The sequence below is a fragment of the Eumetopias jubatus genome, unplaced genomic scaffold, assembly GCF_037043125.1.
Source record: "Eumetopias jubatus isolate StellerSeaLion01/CBP00866 unplaced genomic scaffold, mEumJub1_p1.0 scaffold_1, whole genome shotgun sequence".
NCBI lineage: Eukaryota > Metazoa > Chordata > Mammalia > Carnivora > Otariidae > Eumetopias > Eumetopias jubatus.
Window position 1 is genome coordinate 12,864,428 of NW_028274807.1, and position 15,031 is coordinate 12,879,458.

Genomic DNA, 15,031 nt, shown 5'->3' on the forward strand with positions numbered 1-15,031 from the left:
TGTCCCTCTTCCCACCTGCCAGTGGGAAGTTCTAGCCATGTGATACTTGGAAAAGCTCATTTCCTTTTAAAAATAAGTCATCTGTTGTCCCCAGCAGGTGGAGATGACAAGATACTTTCAGCTGTTCAGGTAGCCTGGGCTCTGGAAATGCTGTCCAGGGAATGATTCATGGAGAAGCTTGCTCGACAGTGCATTTCTCTGTGGTTAATTTTCTAAGCACAAAGCAAGGCTTCTAAGAGACCGAATTTGGTTATCATTTTCCTCCTGCGATGTCTGCAAACCTCCTCTTTTTTTCCCCCATGGAGGCTTTCTTTCCAAAAGAGTGCAGTTATAATCCCACCTTCCGCCTCCCCACATGTCATTTCTGTGAAAACATACTAGTTTATGTGTGCATGATGGAGGGAAATCACTTTCAGAAAGACATCCGACCCGAAGCTTTGAATCATGTTATTTTTATACACCAACAAAGAACAAATGCATTTCTCAATTATGAAACCCATCTGTGAGGTGCCTTTCAAAGCATGCAGTGGGGCAGCCAGACATTTGATCAGATTCTTAAATCGTCTTGAAACAGTAGTTGGTCCCTGCCCCACTGCATGCTTGCTTGTGCAATATGATAGCATTGTATGTTTCGCTTTTTAAGTTTAACACGTTTTCCATTTATTCCAACTGGCACCAAAGTGAGTCTGAAACATGGAGGGTGGCCATAAGCAGGGATAACAGCCCTTGGGAAGAATCGTTACCAATGAGCTTTAACATTCTGGCCGCTGAGCTGGAATCGGTTTTCCCTGGCTGAAAAAATACACCCCTCCCTCCTGGGAACCATTCGCTGGATGCACCGTTAGCACTGCATGGAGTCAGTCCTGTTCTCGAAACTCCGTAGCCAGGATGTCAAAAAGCCCAGAAGGGACTTTAGAAGCCCATCTGTTATGGGCTGAACTGTATCCCTCCCAAAGATGTCCAAGTCCCCATCCCCAGTACCTGTGAATGTGGCCTTATTGAGAAATGGAGTCTTTCCAGAGGACCAAGTTAAGATGGGGTTAGTCCCTACAAGCCAAGGGACGCCAAAGATTGCCAGCAACCACCAGAAGCGAGGGGAGGCATGGAGCAGATTCTCCCTCACAGCCCTTGTAGGGAACCAACTCTCCAACGCTGTGATCCTGGACGTCCAGCCTCCAGGAGCGTGAGATAGTGAATTTCTGTCGGGTAAGCCCCTAGTCTGTGGCACTTTGTTACAGTAGCCCAAGGAAATTAATATACCACCCACTCCACCCAAGTCTACAGGTGAGCCTCTGAGTCCCAAGAGAACCATCTAACTAGGTAGTTAGGGGACACCTGAGTCTTCTGAGAACCTGCCTTATAGCCCAGCATCTCTGCATCACTGTACTAATCTTACTGCCAAAGGAAATCATTATAGATCTTTCTCGAGAAATCACTAGAGCATCACTCTCTAGTAGAGGTTTGTTTTTAAAGATTTATTTATTTATTTATTTATTTATTTATTTATTTATTTATTTGAGAAAGAGATAGAGAGCGAGCAGGGAAGAGGGAGAGTGAAACCCAAGACGATGCAGAGCCTGACAGGGGGCTCAATCCCAGGACCCTGAGATCATGACCGGAGCCGAAACTGAGTCAGCCGCCTAACCAACTGCGCCATCCAGGTGCCCCTAGAGGCTTGTTTTTAAATCAAAATCTCCCTGTCAATCACCCAGGGGCTGAGAATATGAGGGTGCCCAAGATTCAGCCCCTTGCCCCAGGGCTCCCTGTGGCAAAGTTCATGTAGCTAGGACATCAGGAAGTTTTGCTGAGCCACTTTGAGCAGAAGAAAGGGAGGAACCCATGTTGATTCATGAAGGGCTGAGAGGAAAGAGAAAAGGTTGACTCTCCAGCTTCTCCCTCCAGCCCCTGGGATACACCATCAGACAGAACACCTTGGGGTCACCTGGTGGCATCCTCCTCTCTTGAGCGCCCTCTGGTGTTCTCAAGGAATGACAACAGTAGTTCATTCCACAGCCAGAAAGGTGTCCGAAGTAACTAGCCCTTTCTTCATTTAGAAAAAGCAGGAGGAGATCTTTGGGATAAATCACTTGCTGTGTGTAGTATGTAAGAAGCATCCAAGGACAGCAGAAGTAGCAATTCTGAGCTCAGAGTTTAGATTACCTCCTCACTGCTCCCAGTGCTCCTTGCGGGAGTGGGGTGAGAGGGGCTGACCTGTGTCTTGTGAGATGTTGAGCAGCATCCTTAGCCTCCAGCCACTCGATGCCGATGCCAGTGGCACTTCCTTCCCGACTGTGACAGTCAAAGATGTTTCCAGATATCATCACACATCCCTTAGGGGGTAAAGTTCCCCTAGACTGAGCTCATGCTCCTTAAGCTAAAAACAAACAAACAAGAAGTATCTTTCACTCCGTGAAAATGGAGCCACCATTCATAAAGCTCTCTGATTTCTGGATGTCATACATAACCTATTTTTATATTTTTGGTTAATCTGATGCTAACTTACTGTGATACCACTGGTCCAATGAACAGAACTTAATATTCCAATCTATGGTGGAATATAAATGTCCCAGATATATGGCAAACACATGTATACATATATTTAATATATGTATTAAATATATACATGTTAAATATATACATATATGCATATATAAATATACATATTAAATATATTTTATGTATATTTTAATTATTTAATATACATATATTTAATACTACAAAATCACTATTTATATTCAAAAATTATTTGCAGGACCTTTACTTTGTTCCAGAATACTCTTTCCTGTTTTCTTATTAAATTCTCAAAGTAGGCCTGTAGGCTGGGTTATTTTGCTCCATATTTCAAGTTTAGAGGGACTAAATCACCTGATTGAAGTCACAGATGGGAAGACCTCGTTGGTGACGGAGTCTGTTTCCACCATTCAAACCCATGTTTGTGACCCTTCACCAGCTGCCACCCTGAGTTGACAAACAGCCCCGTGGCCCGTTGTCTTCCTCTGCAACACTGGGACTGTCTGGGATGACCATGAAGATTGTTATGATCAATAAGCAGTGGTATTGCAGCCCAAGTGTCCATTGATAGACAAATGGATAAAGAAGTGGTATGTATATCGAATGGAATATTATGCAGCCATAAAAAAGAAGGAAAGCTTGATATTTGTAGTGACATGGATGGAGCTAAAGAGTATAATGTTAAGTGAAATAAGTCTGTCAGAGAAAGACAAATACCATATGATGTCACTCATATGTGGAATTCAAGAAACAAAACAAATGAGCAAAGGGGGGAAAAAGGAGAGGGAGAGACAAACCAAGAGATAGACTCGTAAGTCTAGAGAACAAACCGATGGTCACCAGAGAGGAGGTGGGTGGAAGAGGGGTGAAATAAGTGACGGGGATTAAGGGGCGTACTTCTCTTGATGAGCACTGAGTAACGTATAGAATTCTGATGAATCACCATATTGTGCACCTGAAACTATATATGACACTAATTCCAGTATGTTAACTACACTGGAATTAAAATAAAATTTATAAAAAGAGTAATTAATGGCATTGGTAGGTAGAAGCAGCCAATCTTATTTGAGGGCTTCCTCTGTACCAGGCACGGTGTTAAGCCCCATCTCATGTCCTTTCAACAGTGTCTTGAGGCAGAAATCATTATCAATGTTCACAGCTTAGGAGACGCAGGTACAGAAGGCTACCACCCTACCCAGGCCACAGACTGGCTGGTGGGCAGGAAACCAGACCTCCCCACCCCACCCCTGGGCACGGGCCCCCCAGCTCTTCTTCCCGGGGAGGTCAGGGTGCTCTGCCTCCCTGATTTTCCACGAGCAGATGCAGACACCCAGTTCCCTCGCTAATAGAGCCATGCATCATTTGAAGAGCCTCAGTTTCCATATTTGCTTTTGTCCCTCAAAATATCATATAATTCGTCTTTATATAGATTTTTGCATGGTTTCTCTTAAGCCATTAGATGGCATCCTTAGTGTGAAAACCCAGTTTGGGGGCCAAAATAATTTTATTTCCCTGAATGATAAGGGTTGTATTGTAGCAATAATAGTAGAAATCACAGGAGCAGCAACAACAATCCCGGGAAAATTAATAGTCATGATCAGGAAACTCTTGCTCATTCCACTGAAAATGCTTGGGATGGAGAGAGAAGTCATGTCACTGCAGTGGCAGGGTGTGCCTATGGCTACCATAACAAAATGCCACCAAGGGGGGCTTCGAACAACACCCATGGATTCCCTTCGAGCACTAGAGGCCAGGAGTCTGAAATCAAGATGCTGGCAGGGCCATACTCCCTTCCGTGTCTCCACAGGAGAGCCCTTCCCACCTCTCCCAGCTCCTGGAGGCGCCCGCATTCCTTGCTTGTGGCCGCACTGCTCCAATCTCTGCCTCACTCTCCACGTGGCTTCTCCTGTGTCTGCGTGTCTTCTCAGAAGGGCACCACTTGTGGAGGACGAAGGGCCCACCCCACTCCAGAATGAGCTCATCCTAACTACATCAGCAATGACTCTGTTTCCAAATAAGGTCACATTCTGAGGTCTGGGAGGTTAGGACTTCCATGTGTCTTTTTTGGGGGGTGGGAGGACACACAATTCACCCATGGCAGGACATACCGAGGCTCACCCCTAAATCTGATAGATTATGACTGGGGTTTGTGCAGTATTTGGTGGTATTTCAGGATGATGACTAGGAGTTGGGATCCATCTGAAATTGGCATAATCATTCAAGAGGCAAACAAGGAGAAATGAATAGAAATGTTCCTTGCCCCTTGTCCCTCTGGGGAAGCAGGATGAGGAGACAGATCTGGTTGGTGAGAAAACTGGCATAAATGTTACAGGAATGCAGGTGAGGCAGATGAGTCCCACAATACACTTTCTTGTGCCCATGAGTCTGGGAGATATGTTTTAAAAGATTTATTTATTTATTTATTTATTTATTTATTTATTTATTTACTTTGAGAGAGAGAGAGAGCACACAAGCAGGGGAAGAAGCAGAGGGAGAGGGAGAACCAGACTCCCCGCTGAGCAGGGAGCCCAACGTCGGACTCCATCCAAGGACCTTGGGATCCTGACGTGAGCTGAAGGCAGACGCTTAACCAACTGAGCCACCCAGGTGTTCCAGTCTGGGAGATTTGATCAGCTTGGGACTAAGTCCCGGCACATTTTTAATCTTTTTTTTTTTTTTCTGGGAACTAGATACAAGATAGACATGTTGCGCCTCTCCTGCAATATCTGGTTGCTTCTGTCAGAGATGCTCTCCTGGATTCTCAAGCATCTGAAGAGATACAAAGAGGACCCAGTGACAAATGGTGATCGCAAGATGGAGGAAGGCTCCTCATGGCTGGGCAAGGACCGTTCGCCACACGGCGCCTCTGGCAGTCTCCTGCAGCTGCCCCCACCATCATCACTCCACCATTTTTTACCGCTTCATGGCAAAACTTTTCGCCCACCTTATCTCAGTGGTGTGGCAGCCAGCCTCCAAGATGGCCCCCAGCAAGTCTCACCTCTAGTACTCACATTCTTTATGGTGCCCTCCCATAGAATTCCCACTGACCTGTGTAACAGCAGGCATTTCGGGAATGATGGTGTGTGATTTCTGAGGCTAGGTCACACAAGTTCTGGCCTTATTCCCTCTTGGGTCACCACCTCTGGGAGCAGCCAGCCACCATGCTGTGAGGGTGCTCAATCAGCCATGGACAGCCCAGGAGGGAGAAATTGAGGCCTCCCACCAACAACCAGGACCAACTTACCAGTCGTGCGAGGGAGCCACCTTGGAAGCAGATCCCACCCCGGTCAAGCCTTGGGATGGTGGCCGCTTCCCTTGACATCTTGACTGCAACCATGTGGAAGACCCTGAGCCAGACAGAACAACCCAGCCCAGCTGCTCCTGAATTCCTGACCCACTGGAACTGTGAGATAAAAAAAAAAAAATTTTGTGTTGTTTTAAGCTGCCAAGTTTCAGGGAGTTCTGTTACACGGCAATGGGTAGGTAATAGGATGGGTCTTCCACACAACACTGTAAGGCAGGCAGGACAGAGTTGACAAGGAAGGAAATATCCCTCATGGCTGTAATTGGAACCTGATGTATCCCTTTCCACCTAAGGACTTCAACGGAGCAGAATCTCTTCATCACCAGGCTGTGAAGCTTAGTTTGCCAGTGCCTGAAGCAACAAGCCAGTTCTCTAAATTCTAGCATGTAACTGGCCAACTGCAACCTCTCAACTAAAGAAGCTTGAGCTTGAGCCCGTCTAGGAAGCTATGACCCTATAACCCATTAATGTATTTAGAGGCACATTGTGAGGTTCATGACAAATGCGTGTTAATGTCTCCACTGAAGTTCTTCAAGGAAGGACAACAGTCAACTGCAGCAGGAGACTTTTCAGGGAAGACTCATTTGCTGCCTGGCAGGTGGGCAGCATGGATCCCATCACGGGGTGGGGTGGATCTGCCTCTGGGATGAGGTGGATTCAAAGCTGGCAGGGACCTTTGGTTAAAGGCCGACGGACGCTGTCTTGAGGTCTCGATGTCCCTCCACATACTATAGATCATACCAGCCATGTGGGGGACAGAAATAAAGGCTTACCTGTGAATTTGTCTTTTAAATAAATGGTCCTTCACATGTGAAAATATATCCCCCATCAGTGAGCTCTGCCTTTGAGTGCTTTATCTACTGACTTGGTTTCAAAATTGACTAGGCATTAGAATCATTCTGGGAATCTGTCAAAAATGCAGCTCTCGAAGACCACCTCAAGGAGCTCTTAGGTAGGTCCCAACAGATGGTTCTTGTTTTTCTAAACTGCTCCCATGATTTTCATTTGCAAACACATTTGGGAACCAACCTGGGCCCAAGATGGGCTACTTGAGCTATCTACCATTGGGCATCTTATCTAACCTGGCTAAGCCTTGGTTTCCCGTCTGTAAAGCAGGGGTTGTATTCATTTGCGAAGGCTGCCATAATAAAATATCACAAATGGGTGGTTCAAACAACGTAAATTTCTTTGTCCTGGAGGACAGAAGTTCAAGATCAAGGGGTTGGCAGGGTTGGTTTCTTCTGAGGCCTCGCTCCTTGGCTTGTGGACGGCCGCCTTCTCCCCGTGTCCTCGCCTGGTCTTCCCTCTGTGCATGTCTATGTCCTAATCGCCTCTTCTTGTAAGGACACTAGTCATATTGGACTGGCGCCCACCTCAATGACCGCATTGTAACTTAATTACCCCTTTAAAGACCCTGTCTCCAAATAGAGTCACATCCTGATGTAGTGGGGGCTCGGACTTCAACATAGGAATTTTGGAAGGGACACAGTTCAGCCCTTGTAATGTGCTCATTGTGAGGATTACATAAGATAAGGCACTTGAAGCCTTGGGGTGCGAGTGTGGGTGTGTATGCAAATCAGAAGACGCAAACTCTTATTTCCCGTCCCCTCCAATTTTGGTGGCACTATGTGGGAAAATTGCCTTTTAAGACGCGAGTGACACGCAGGAAAACCGGACTTGTCTTTTAGGCGATAATCCCCTTAAAACATCTGGTTTGCCCCGCCCCCACCCCGAGAGCTGGTGCAAATCCACCCACCATGAAACGGTGGCCCTGAAATCCGAGCAGCTGCAGTGGTAGAGCCTGGTTCCTGGAATCTGAGCTTAACACTTAAGACTTTCTTTTCAAAAGAGCTGGAGGCTCAAACACTTGTTGCCCTTAATCCTTTTTTCAGAGGAAGGGGGAGGCACTTTAACACGGCCACAAAGTCCCCACTGTAGGTTTGCAGAGGGCTCTGGTAGATTTTCACACTCGTCCTCACCTGCCTCCCTGCCTGGCCGGGGACCCGAGGCAAGGCCAGCAACCCCACACATAGGACCCCCTGATGTGGCAAAGAAGAGAGACTGGGACTCTATAGAACCTGTGGGAGCGCCCTGCCATGGGCCCAATTCCTGCCCCTTGGGTGCCGCCCACTCTGAGAGGCCACTGCACGGTGAAGTCACCACCCTACACTGTGAGGGAACCTAGAGTTCCCATCGCCCACTGTTGCAAATGTTGGGCGAAGGGTGGGTCCATTTAGCTCCTCATTACTGATCAGAGTGTTAAGGCGGATGGAACGGGGGTTCTTGGAGCCCCCAAAGCAGGCAGATGTGAAGCACACAACCACAAAACTCAACCATCTCCAGGGTGGCCCCATCACCCGGGGTGGAAAGAAGAGCACCCTCTTGTCCACACCCTGTGCTTTGGGGCCTGAAATCTCCTTTCATAGGACGGATAGATGGGGCAGAAACTGGACATGAGTTTGGAGAGGTGGGCAAGAAACACTCCATCTCTGGGTCTCCAGTCCTTCATCTGGTTGGAGTTAATACTCACTCTTTTCCAGCTCTCATGTGTTATGGTTCCACAATTCCATCTACACCCAGACTAACGAGATTTGACCCTCTGGTTCAGCCCAGTTAGCAGTCAAGCACTGGGTCTGGAAGGTAACATTCGCTTTTGAAAGGAGAGAGACAAGAGAGAGAAATCAAATTGCTGTCCCAGGAAACCAAGCTTGAAGAACCATAACTCTGTTCAGAATTGTGAATATCCATGAGTTGTCTCAAATAATCACTCAGGGGAATAGCCCAGGACCAATCCTTGGGACCCATGCTACGCTATTTGACTCAATAGATTTCAGGTAAGGTCCGAGCATCTATATTTTTCACACACCAAGTAATTTGAAAGCTCACCAAAGTGTGAAAGCTGTTGTTTTACACCATCTGCCGCTGTCCTGACCTCCTGGGTCTTGCCTTGTTCTAGACCTTGAGCACCCTGATCTGAAAAAGTCATCACCGCCTTTACAAAGTGAACCAGACTAGCCTTTGTCTAGATCCTTCCATTAACAGAGCCTCACAAAGGTATAGATTAAGATGATGGCCTAGGGACGCACAGAATCTATATTTCCATAAATGCTCTGAATTCCAGCAGGATGGGCAGCAGGACTTGCTGTGACGTGGCTCTTGGGCCTGTTTCTACTTGCGCTGACTCCAGCCTCTACCGTGGCCAAGACTCTCTGTGCCCCTCTGCCAGGCATGGAGTCCACACTCGCTGCCTCCTTTGGGGGGGGGTTGATTAAATCAGAGTCTCCACATTTCCTCTTGCAATTAAATTCCTGGCAAAGTGAACCATTTACAATCATTTCTGGGTGAAATTAGTTGTTCTCTGTTTCTAAAATAAGGATTTTAGGAAAACGCCCTCTAAGAAAGGATATACACTAGAAAATACGTGATTTTTTTTTTCTTTCTATTTTCCCAAGAGCCCAGATAGATTAATTAACCATGTATCATCAGCTCTTTATAGAGCACCTAGTCTGTGCCTTACTCTATGCAGAGTGCTTGGGCACAGTGATAATCAAGGCCAGCATGCCCCTGCCCGCCTGGAGCCTACAGATGCTGCTTCAGACCCAGACTGGAGGGACCAAGACATGGAATGAACCGACCCAGGCACATTTGGTGCAGGACAGCACAGACAGAAGTCCCTGAGCTGGGTCCTTCTGAGAATCTACCTTCCGAGCTGAGGACACTGGGAAGTAGCATTGCCAGATAAATGCAGGAAGCATGGTTAAATGTGAATTTCTAACAGTGAACAATTTTTTAGTTAGTATGCCCCTAATACTGCCCTGAGAACTGGGTATGATTATTATTATCCCTATTTTATGAATGAGGAAACCAAGGCACAGAGAGGTTAAGTGACTTGCCTAAGGTTACACAGCGGGGATGGAATTTAAACTCAGATTGTTCAGCACCAGGATTGTTCCCTTATCCCCTGCACTCCAGTAACCTCACGGAGTGGAGGTGGGTGTGATGCCCTCCAGCACCAATCTGTTGATCCAGAATCAGGGGTCTCCAGAAGAACTTGGTATGTTCCCAAGGCCACCTTTACCACAAGTCCCTAAAAGGAAGGACCAGGTTTGTTTTTTGCCATTGTATTCCAGCACCCACGATAGAGTCTGACTCATAGAAGTCACTCAGTAAATATTTGTTAAATAACGGAGTGAAGGAATAATAAAAGTATTATGTCTTCTTTGCAGAAAACTTGGGAAATAGCAAAAAGTATTTTTTTAAAGATTTATTTATTTGAGTGAGAGAGAGTGAGCTGGGGGAGGGGCAAAGGGAAAGGGAAAGGAGCTGAGCACAGAGCATGATGTGGGGTTTGATCCCAGGACCCCAAGATCGTAACCTGAGCTGAAGTCAAGAGTCGGACGTTTAACCAACTGAGCCACCCAGGCGCTCCCTGAAAAAGTATTTTTTAAAAAACCAATTTTAATCCCAACACCTAGAGAGGCCACTGATGATATCTTCCAGACTCAAACATTTTGAGTAGACAAGAGCCCTTGTCGTCAAAGTCTGGCACTTTCCCTCAGCCTCTCCTCCTCTCCCTCTGGAGTGTCTTCGCTGGTTCTCAGAAAAGGATGTCACACTCGTTCACATTGAGGTATAATTGCATAATAACAGCTGAAACTATTACCTTAACTAGGCAATTTGTATTTTTAAGACTTAAAACTTTCAGATGAAAGGATAAAGCAGCCGGCATTTCTCCCTCCCCCTTGTCCTCTACCTTCCAGTCCCAGAGCCCGCTACCCTGGCAGTTATTAGATCCAAGATCTGCACCCAGCACTGTCACCAGTCAGCCATGTTGTGACCTTGGGTAAGTCCTTAACTCCTCTAGCACTTCTCTGGAAGGTTAAGAAGGCTGAGCTGGGAAACAATAAACCACCAATGTCCAACACTCCTCCATTACAATTCATATAAATCATACATATATGTAATATTTATTTAACATTTTACTGTAAAAATTTCAAAGAAACTAAAAGTAGAGGAAATGACACAAATTACCTCTGTTTACTCATCACCCCCAGCTACAAAAAGCATCAATTCCTGGACTTTGGTTTCATTTATACCACCACCTATTTCTCTTCAGGCACCAGGTTAATTTGAAGCAAATCCCAAACATCATACAGTTCCATATGTAAATACTTAGTGTAAACCTGTAAAAGATAAAGACTTTTTTTTAAAGTAATCTCTATGTCCCACATGGGGCTTGAACTCACGACCCGGAGACCAAGAGTCGCATGCTCCACCAATCAGCCGGTCAGGTGCCCTGAAGATAAGGACTCTTTATGTAAAGATGATTATCATGCCTTAAAAAACATGAAGAACAAATTCAATTTCATCAAAATGTAACCAGTCAGTGGAACGGAATGTGTATTTGTAGAGGTGTCTTCGGGATTTCCTTTTATTTTGTGGGATTCCAGGAACCAAATCTACAAGTTCCAACTGAGCTTTTCCTCTACCGTCTGGGGCTAGATGCACAATCTGGTCTGGTCTCTTGTCCTTAGATGGCGCTTAGGAAAAAAAACAATTCGGAGCAGGAGGGTGCTCAGCCCATTGCTAGGAAGGGCTCTGGACACCTTGCAAGAAGAGGGTGAGACGAACATCGAAGATATCTTTGGAAAGCCGGTCCTTGTTCAGAAAGACTTCCTGGAGAAGGTAAGGCATAATCTGGGGCTTGAATTTAGGAGGATGCGTGAACTCCTGTAGGGAAAAGCAAAGGGAAATACTCAACTCATTTGATTTCCCAAGCCAATTTCTGTGAGACTTGGAGACCTGCATCAGCTAGAGGTAGGATTCATCTCTCAATCTTCTACTTGTCACACTTGTACTGAAATCTGCATGCTGCTCTGAGATGTCGTGTGCGTTGGTTGGGGGGGAAGGCATAGAAGAAGGAGACACAAAGTTGGAGAGCCTCCTTGAGAAGCAAGTACTCAATACGTGTTGAATAAACACTGGCAGAGGGCAGGGCCATGAAGCTAGTGTTATGTGATGAATCTGAACAATTTTCATGTGGTTAACGAAGGAAAGCATGCCCTATTGAGGACAGATCGAGGATGAAGGCAAACAGTAGCATTGAGGGTGGCCCAATCTTTGGATAGGCTCTTTGCTAAGCAGTAACCTGCTGGTCCCTGCAGGTTTTCAAGCAAGTCTCATTCTCCTTTGCCCACTCTGCAACTCTGGGCCATTTATCTCTTCCTTTTATTTCAAAACAGTTTTAGTTTAGTTTTTTAAATCAAAGTTATAAATCCACAGAATTTAGAGAGTCAGATAGGTTTGCAAAACTCACAATGAACAGCAATTCCTCAACTCCCCACTCCCCTCTGCCATTTCCTAATCCCAAGGCAATCACTTGCATTTTAACAGATTCTCTTGCTATTTACATCTATGTGTCTGTAGGAACATGGTCTTATTGCTATTTCTTTTTAAAAAAGATTTTATTTATTTATTTGAGAGAGAGAGAGAGCATGAGCAGGGGGGAGCAGCAGAGGGAGAGGAAGACGCAGACTCCCCACTGAGCGCAAAGCCTGATGCAGGGCTCAATCCCAGGACCCTGAGATCATGACCTAAGCCAAAATTGGAGGCTTAATTGACTGAGCCACCCAGGTGCTGCTTATTGCTATTTCCTGATGTTTGGTTTTTGGTGTGACTATTGACTTCCTCTACAGAAGAAAGGATTTTACCCTTTCATATAACACACAACATGTACACACACGCTCACATGCACACGTGCGTACACACATAACATGCACAGCCGGATGTGTTTCCTCCATTCTCCCTCTACGGTTTCATTGAAATTTTGGAGATTAAGTGGAATGGAAAGTATGGGCTTCCAGTTATGGCATGAATAAGTCACAGGAATAAAAGATACTGCATAGGGAGTATAGTCAATGATATTGTAATAGCTCAGGGCACAGCACAATGGATAGAGGTGTTGAATCGTTATGTTGTGCACCTGAAACTAATGTAACATTGTGTGTCAACTATACTCAAAAAAAAAAGGAATTTTAGAGATTAATATTAAAGTTGTTACATTATTATAATTCCATAAATGCTGTGAATAGCTGACTCCTGAATGCTGTGTTTATTTTTCCACCCCTGAACAACTTACGCTCTTGCTAAAGTTAACAATTGCTTCATTTTTTTGTTCGGTTTGTTTTAATAATTTATCCCTCAACTCTGCCGTCTTATCAATGTGTTCACACAGTAATGTCATCTTTCTGAAGAAGTGTTTCCAGAACCTTCTGATTGGTTGCCCTCTATGTCTCCTATGCAGCTGTTGTATTAGAGGTAACTTCGCCTCTCTTTTGTCCTGGAACCCCTGCTTCCCAGACCTTGCATCTTCCTCTTTTGAAAAATTCTACTCCTTTTTTGATTAAAAAAAAAAAAAGGCTCCTTACAAAATAGCTCTTTATTAAAAAAGTCTCCTTATAAGGCCCTTGCATATCTGAAAACATACGTATCAGACCCTCACATTTCATTAATAGTTTTCTTAGGTGTAGAATGCTACTTTTGGGAATGTTTTTTCTTTAGGATTTTGAAACATTTCCCAATTGTCCTCTCATATTGTTGTTAAAAAGTCCAATGCTGGGGCGCCTAGGTGGCACAGGGGGTTGGGCATCTGACTCTTGGTTTTGGCTCAGGTCATGATCTCATGGGTCTTGGAATCGAGTCCCGTGTCGGGCTCTGTGCTCAGTGGGAAATCTGCTTGGGATTCTGTCCCTCTCCCTCATCCTCTGCCCCTCCCCCCACTCTCTAGGATGAATAAATAAATGCTTTTTTTAAAGATTTTTTATTTATTTATTCATGAAAGACAGAGAGAGAGAGAGAGAGAGAGAGAGAGGCAGAGGGAGAAGCAGGCTCCCAAGGAGCAGGGAGCCCGACGCGGGACTCGATCCCAGGACCCTGGGATCATGACCTGAGCCGAAGGCAGACGCTTAACCATCTGAGCCACCCAGGCGCCTTGAATAAATAAATCTTAAAAAAAAGTCCAATGCCATTCTGATTCTTGATCCTTTGCATAAAGATTTTTTTCTTTTTTTCTCCTTGGAAACACTTAATATCTTCTGTTTACCCCCAGTGTGATGAAATTGCACAATGATGTGTCTTGGCAAATCAATTTTCATCCATGGTGCCAGATATAATTGTGAAATTCAGGAACTTAATATCTGGGAAGTTTTCATGCATTATTTATTTGGGAGATTTCCTCCCATTGTTCTGAATCTGCTTTCCATATTTGGACATCAATGTTCTGGTGTGGTCCTATCATTTCATCACTTCTCTCTTATTTTCTCTTTGTGTTTTTGCTATACATTCTCAGTGATATCCTTAACTTTTTTTATTTCTGCTCTTCCCAAGCACTTTAGTCTGTTCTCTGAAATTTTTTTAAGATTTATTTATTTATTTTAAAGATTTTATCTATCGATCGATCTATCTATCTATAGAGAGCATGAGTGGGGGGAGGGGCAGATGGAGAGGGAGAGAGATCCCCGTTGAGCCAGATTCAGGCTCAATCTCACAACCCTGAGTTCATGACCTGAGCCAAAGTCAAGAGTCAGATGCTTAACTAACTGAGCCATGCAGGCACCCCTGAGAGAGAGAGAGCGCACATGCCGGGGAAAGCTGCAGAGTGAGAGAGAGAATCCCAAGCAGACTCCCCGCTGAATGCAGAGCCTGACACAAGGCTCGATCCCAGGACCCCAAAATCATGACCTGAGCTGAAATCAAGAGTCAGACGTTCAACCGACTGAGCCACCCAGGCACTCGTGAATGTTTTTTTTTTTTTTAAATCAGAATCCTATTCATTTTTTCCAGTTTTATTGAGATAAAATCCACATACATTACTGTATAAGTTTAAGGTGTACAACATAATAGAATCCTATTCTTATTTCATAGATGCACTATTTTCTCCTTACTCTCTGAGAATATTGATAATCATTCTTAAATATTTTCTTCTCCATATATAACTTCTGTAGCTTCTGTTGCTTCCAAGTTACCTCCCTCTCCTCTCTGGTTCTGCCTTTTCTGTTAGAGGCTGTTGTCAAATATCAACTGGCCCTTAAAATGACTCTTCATATTCACAAGTGGGGCACTAAGAGCCGATAGTAAGCTCCATGCACATGCGTAGGGCTTGGCAACTATGGGCTTCGGTTCAGTGATCTTCCTGGGCCATTTTCCTGGTTAACTTTG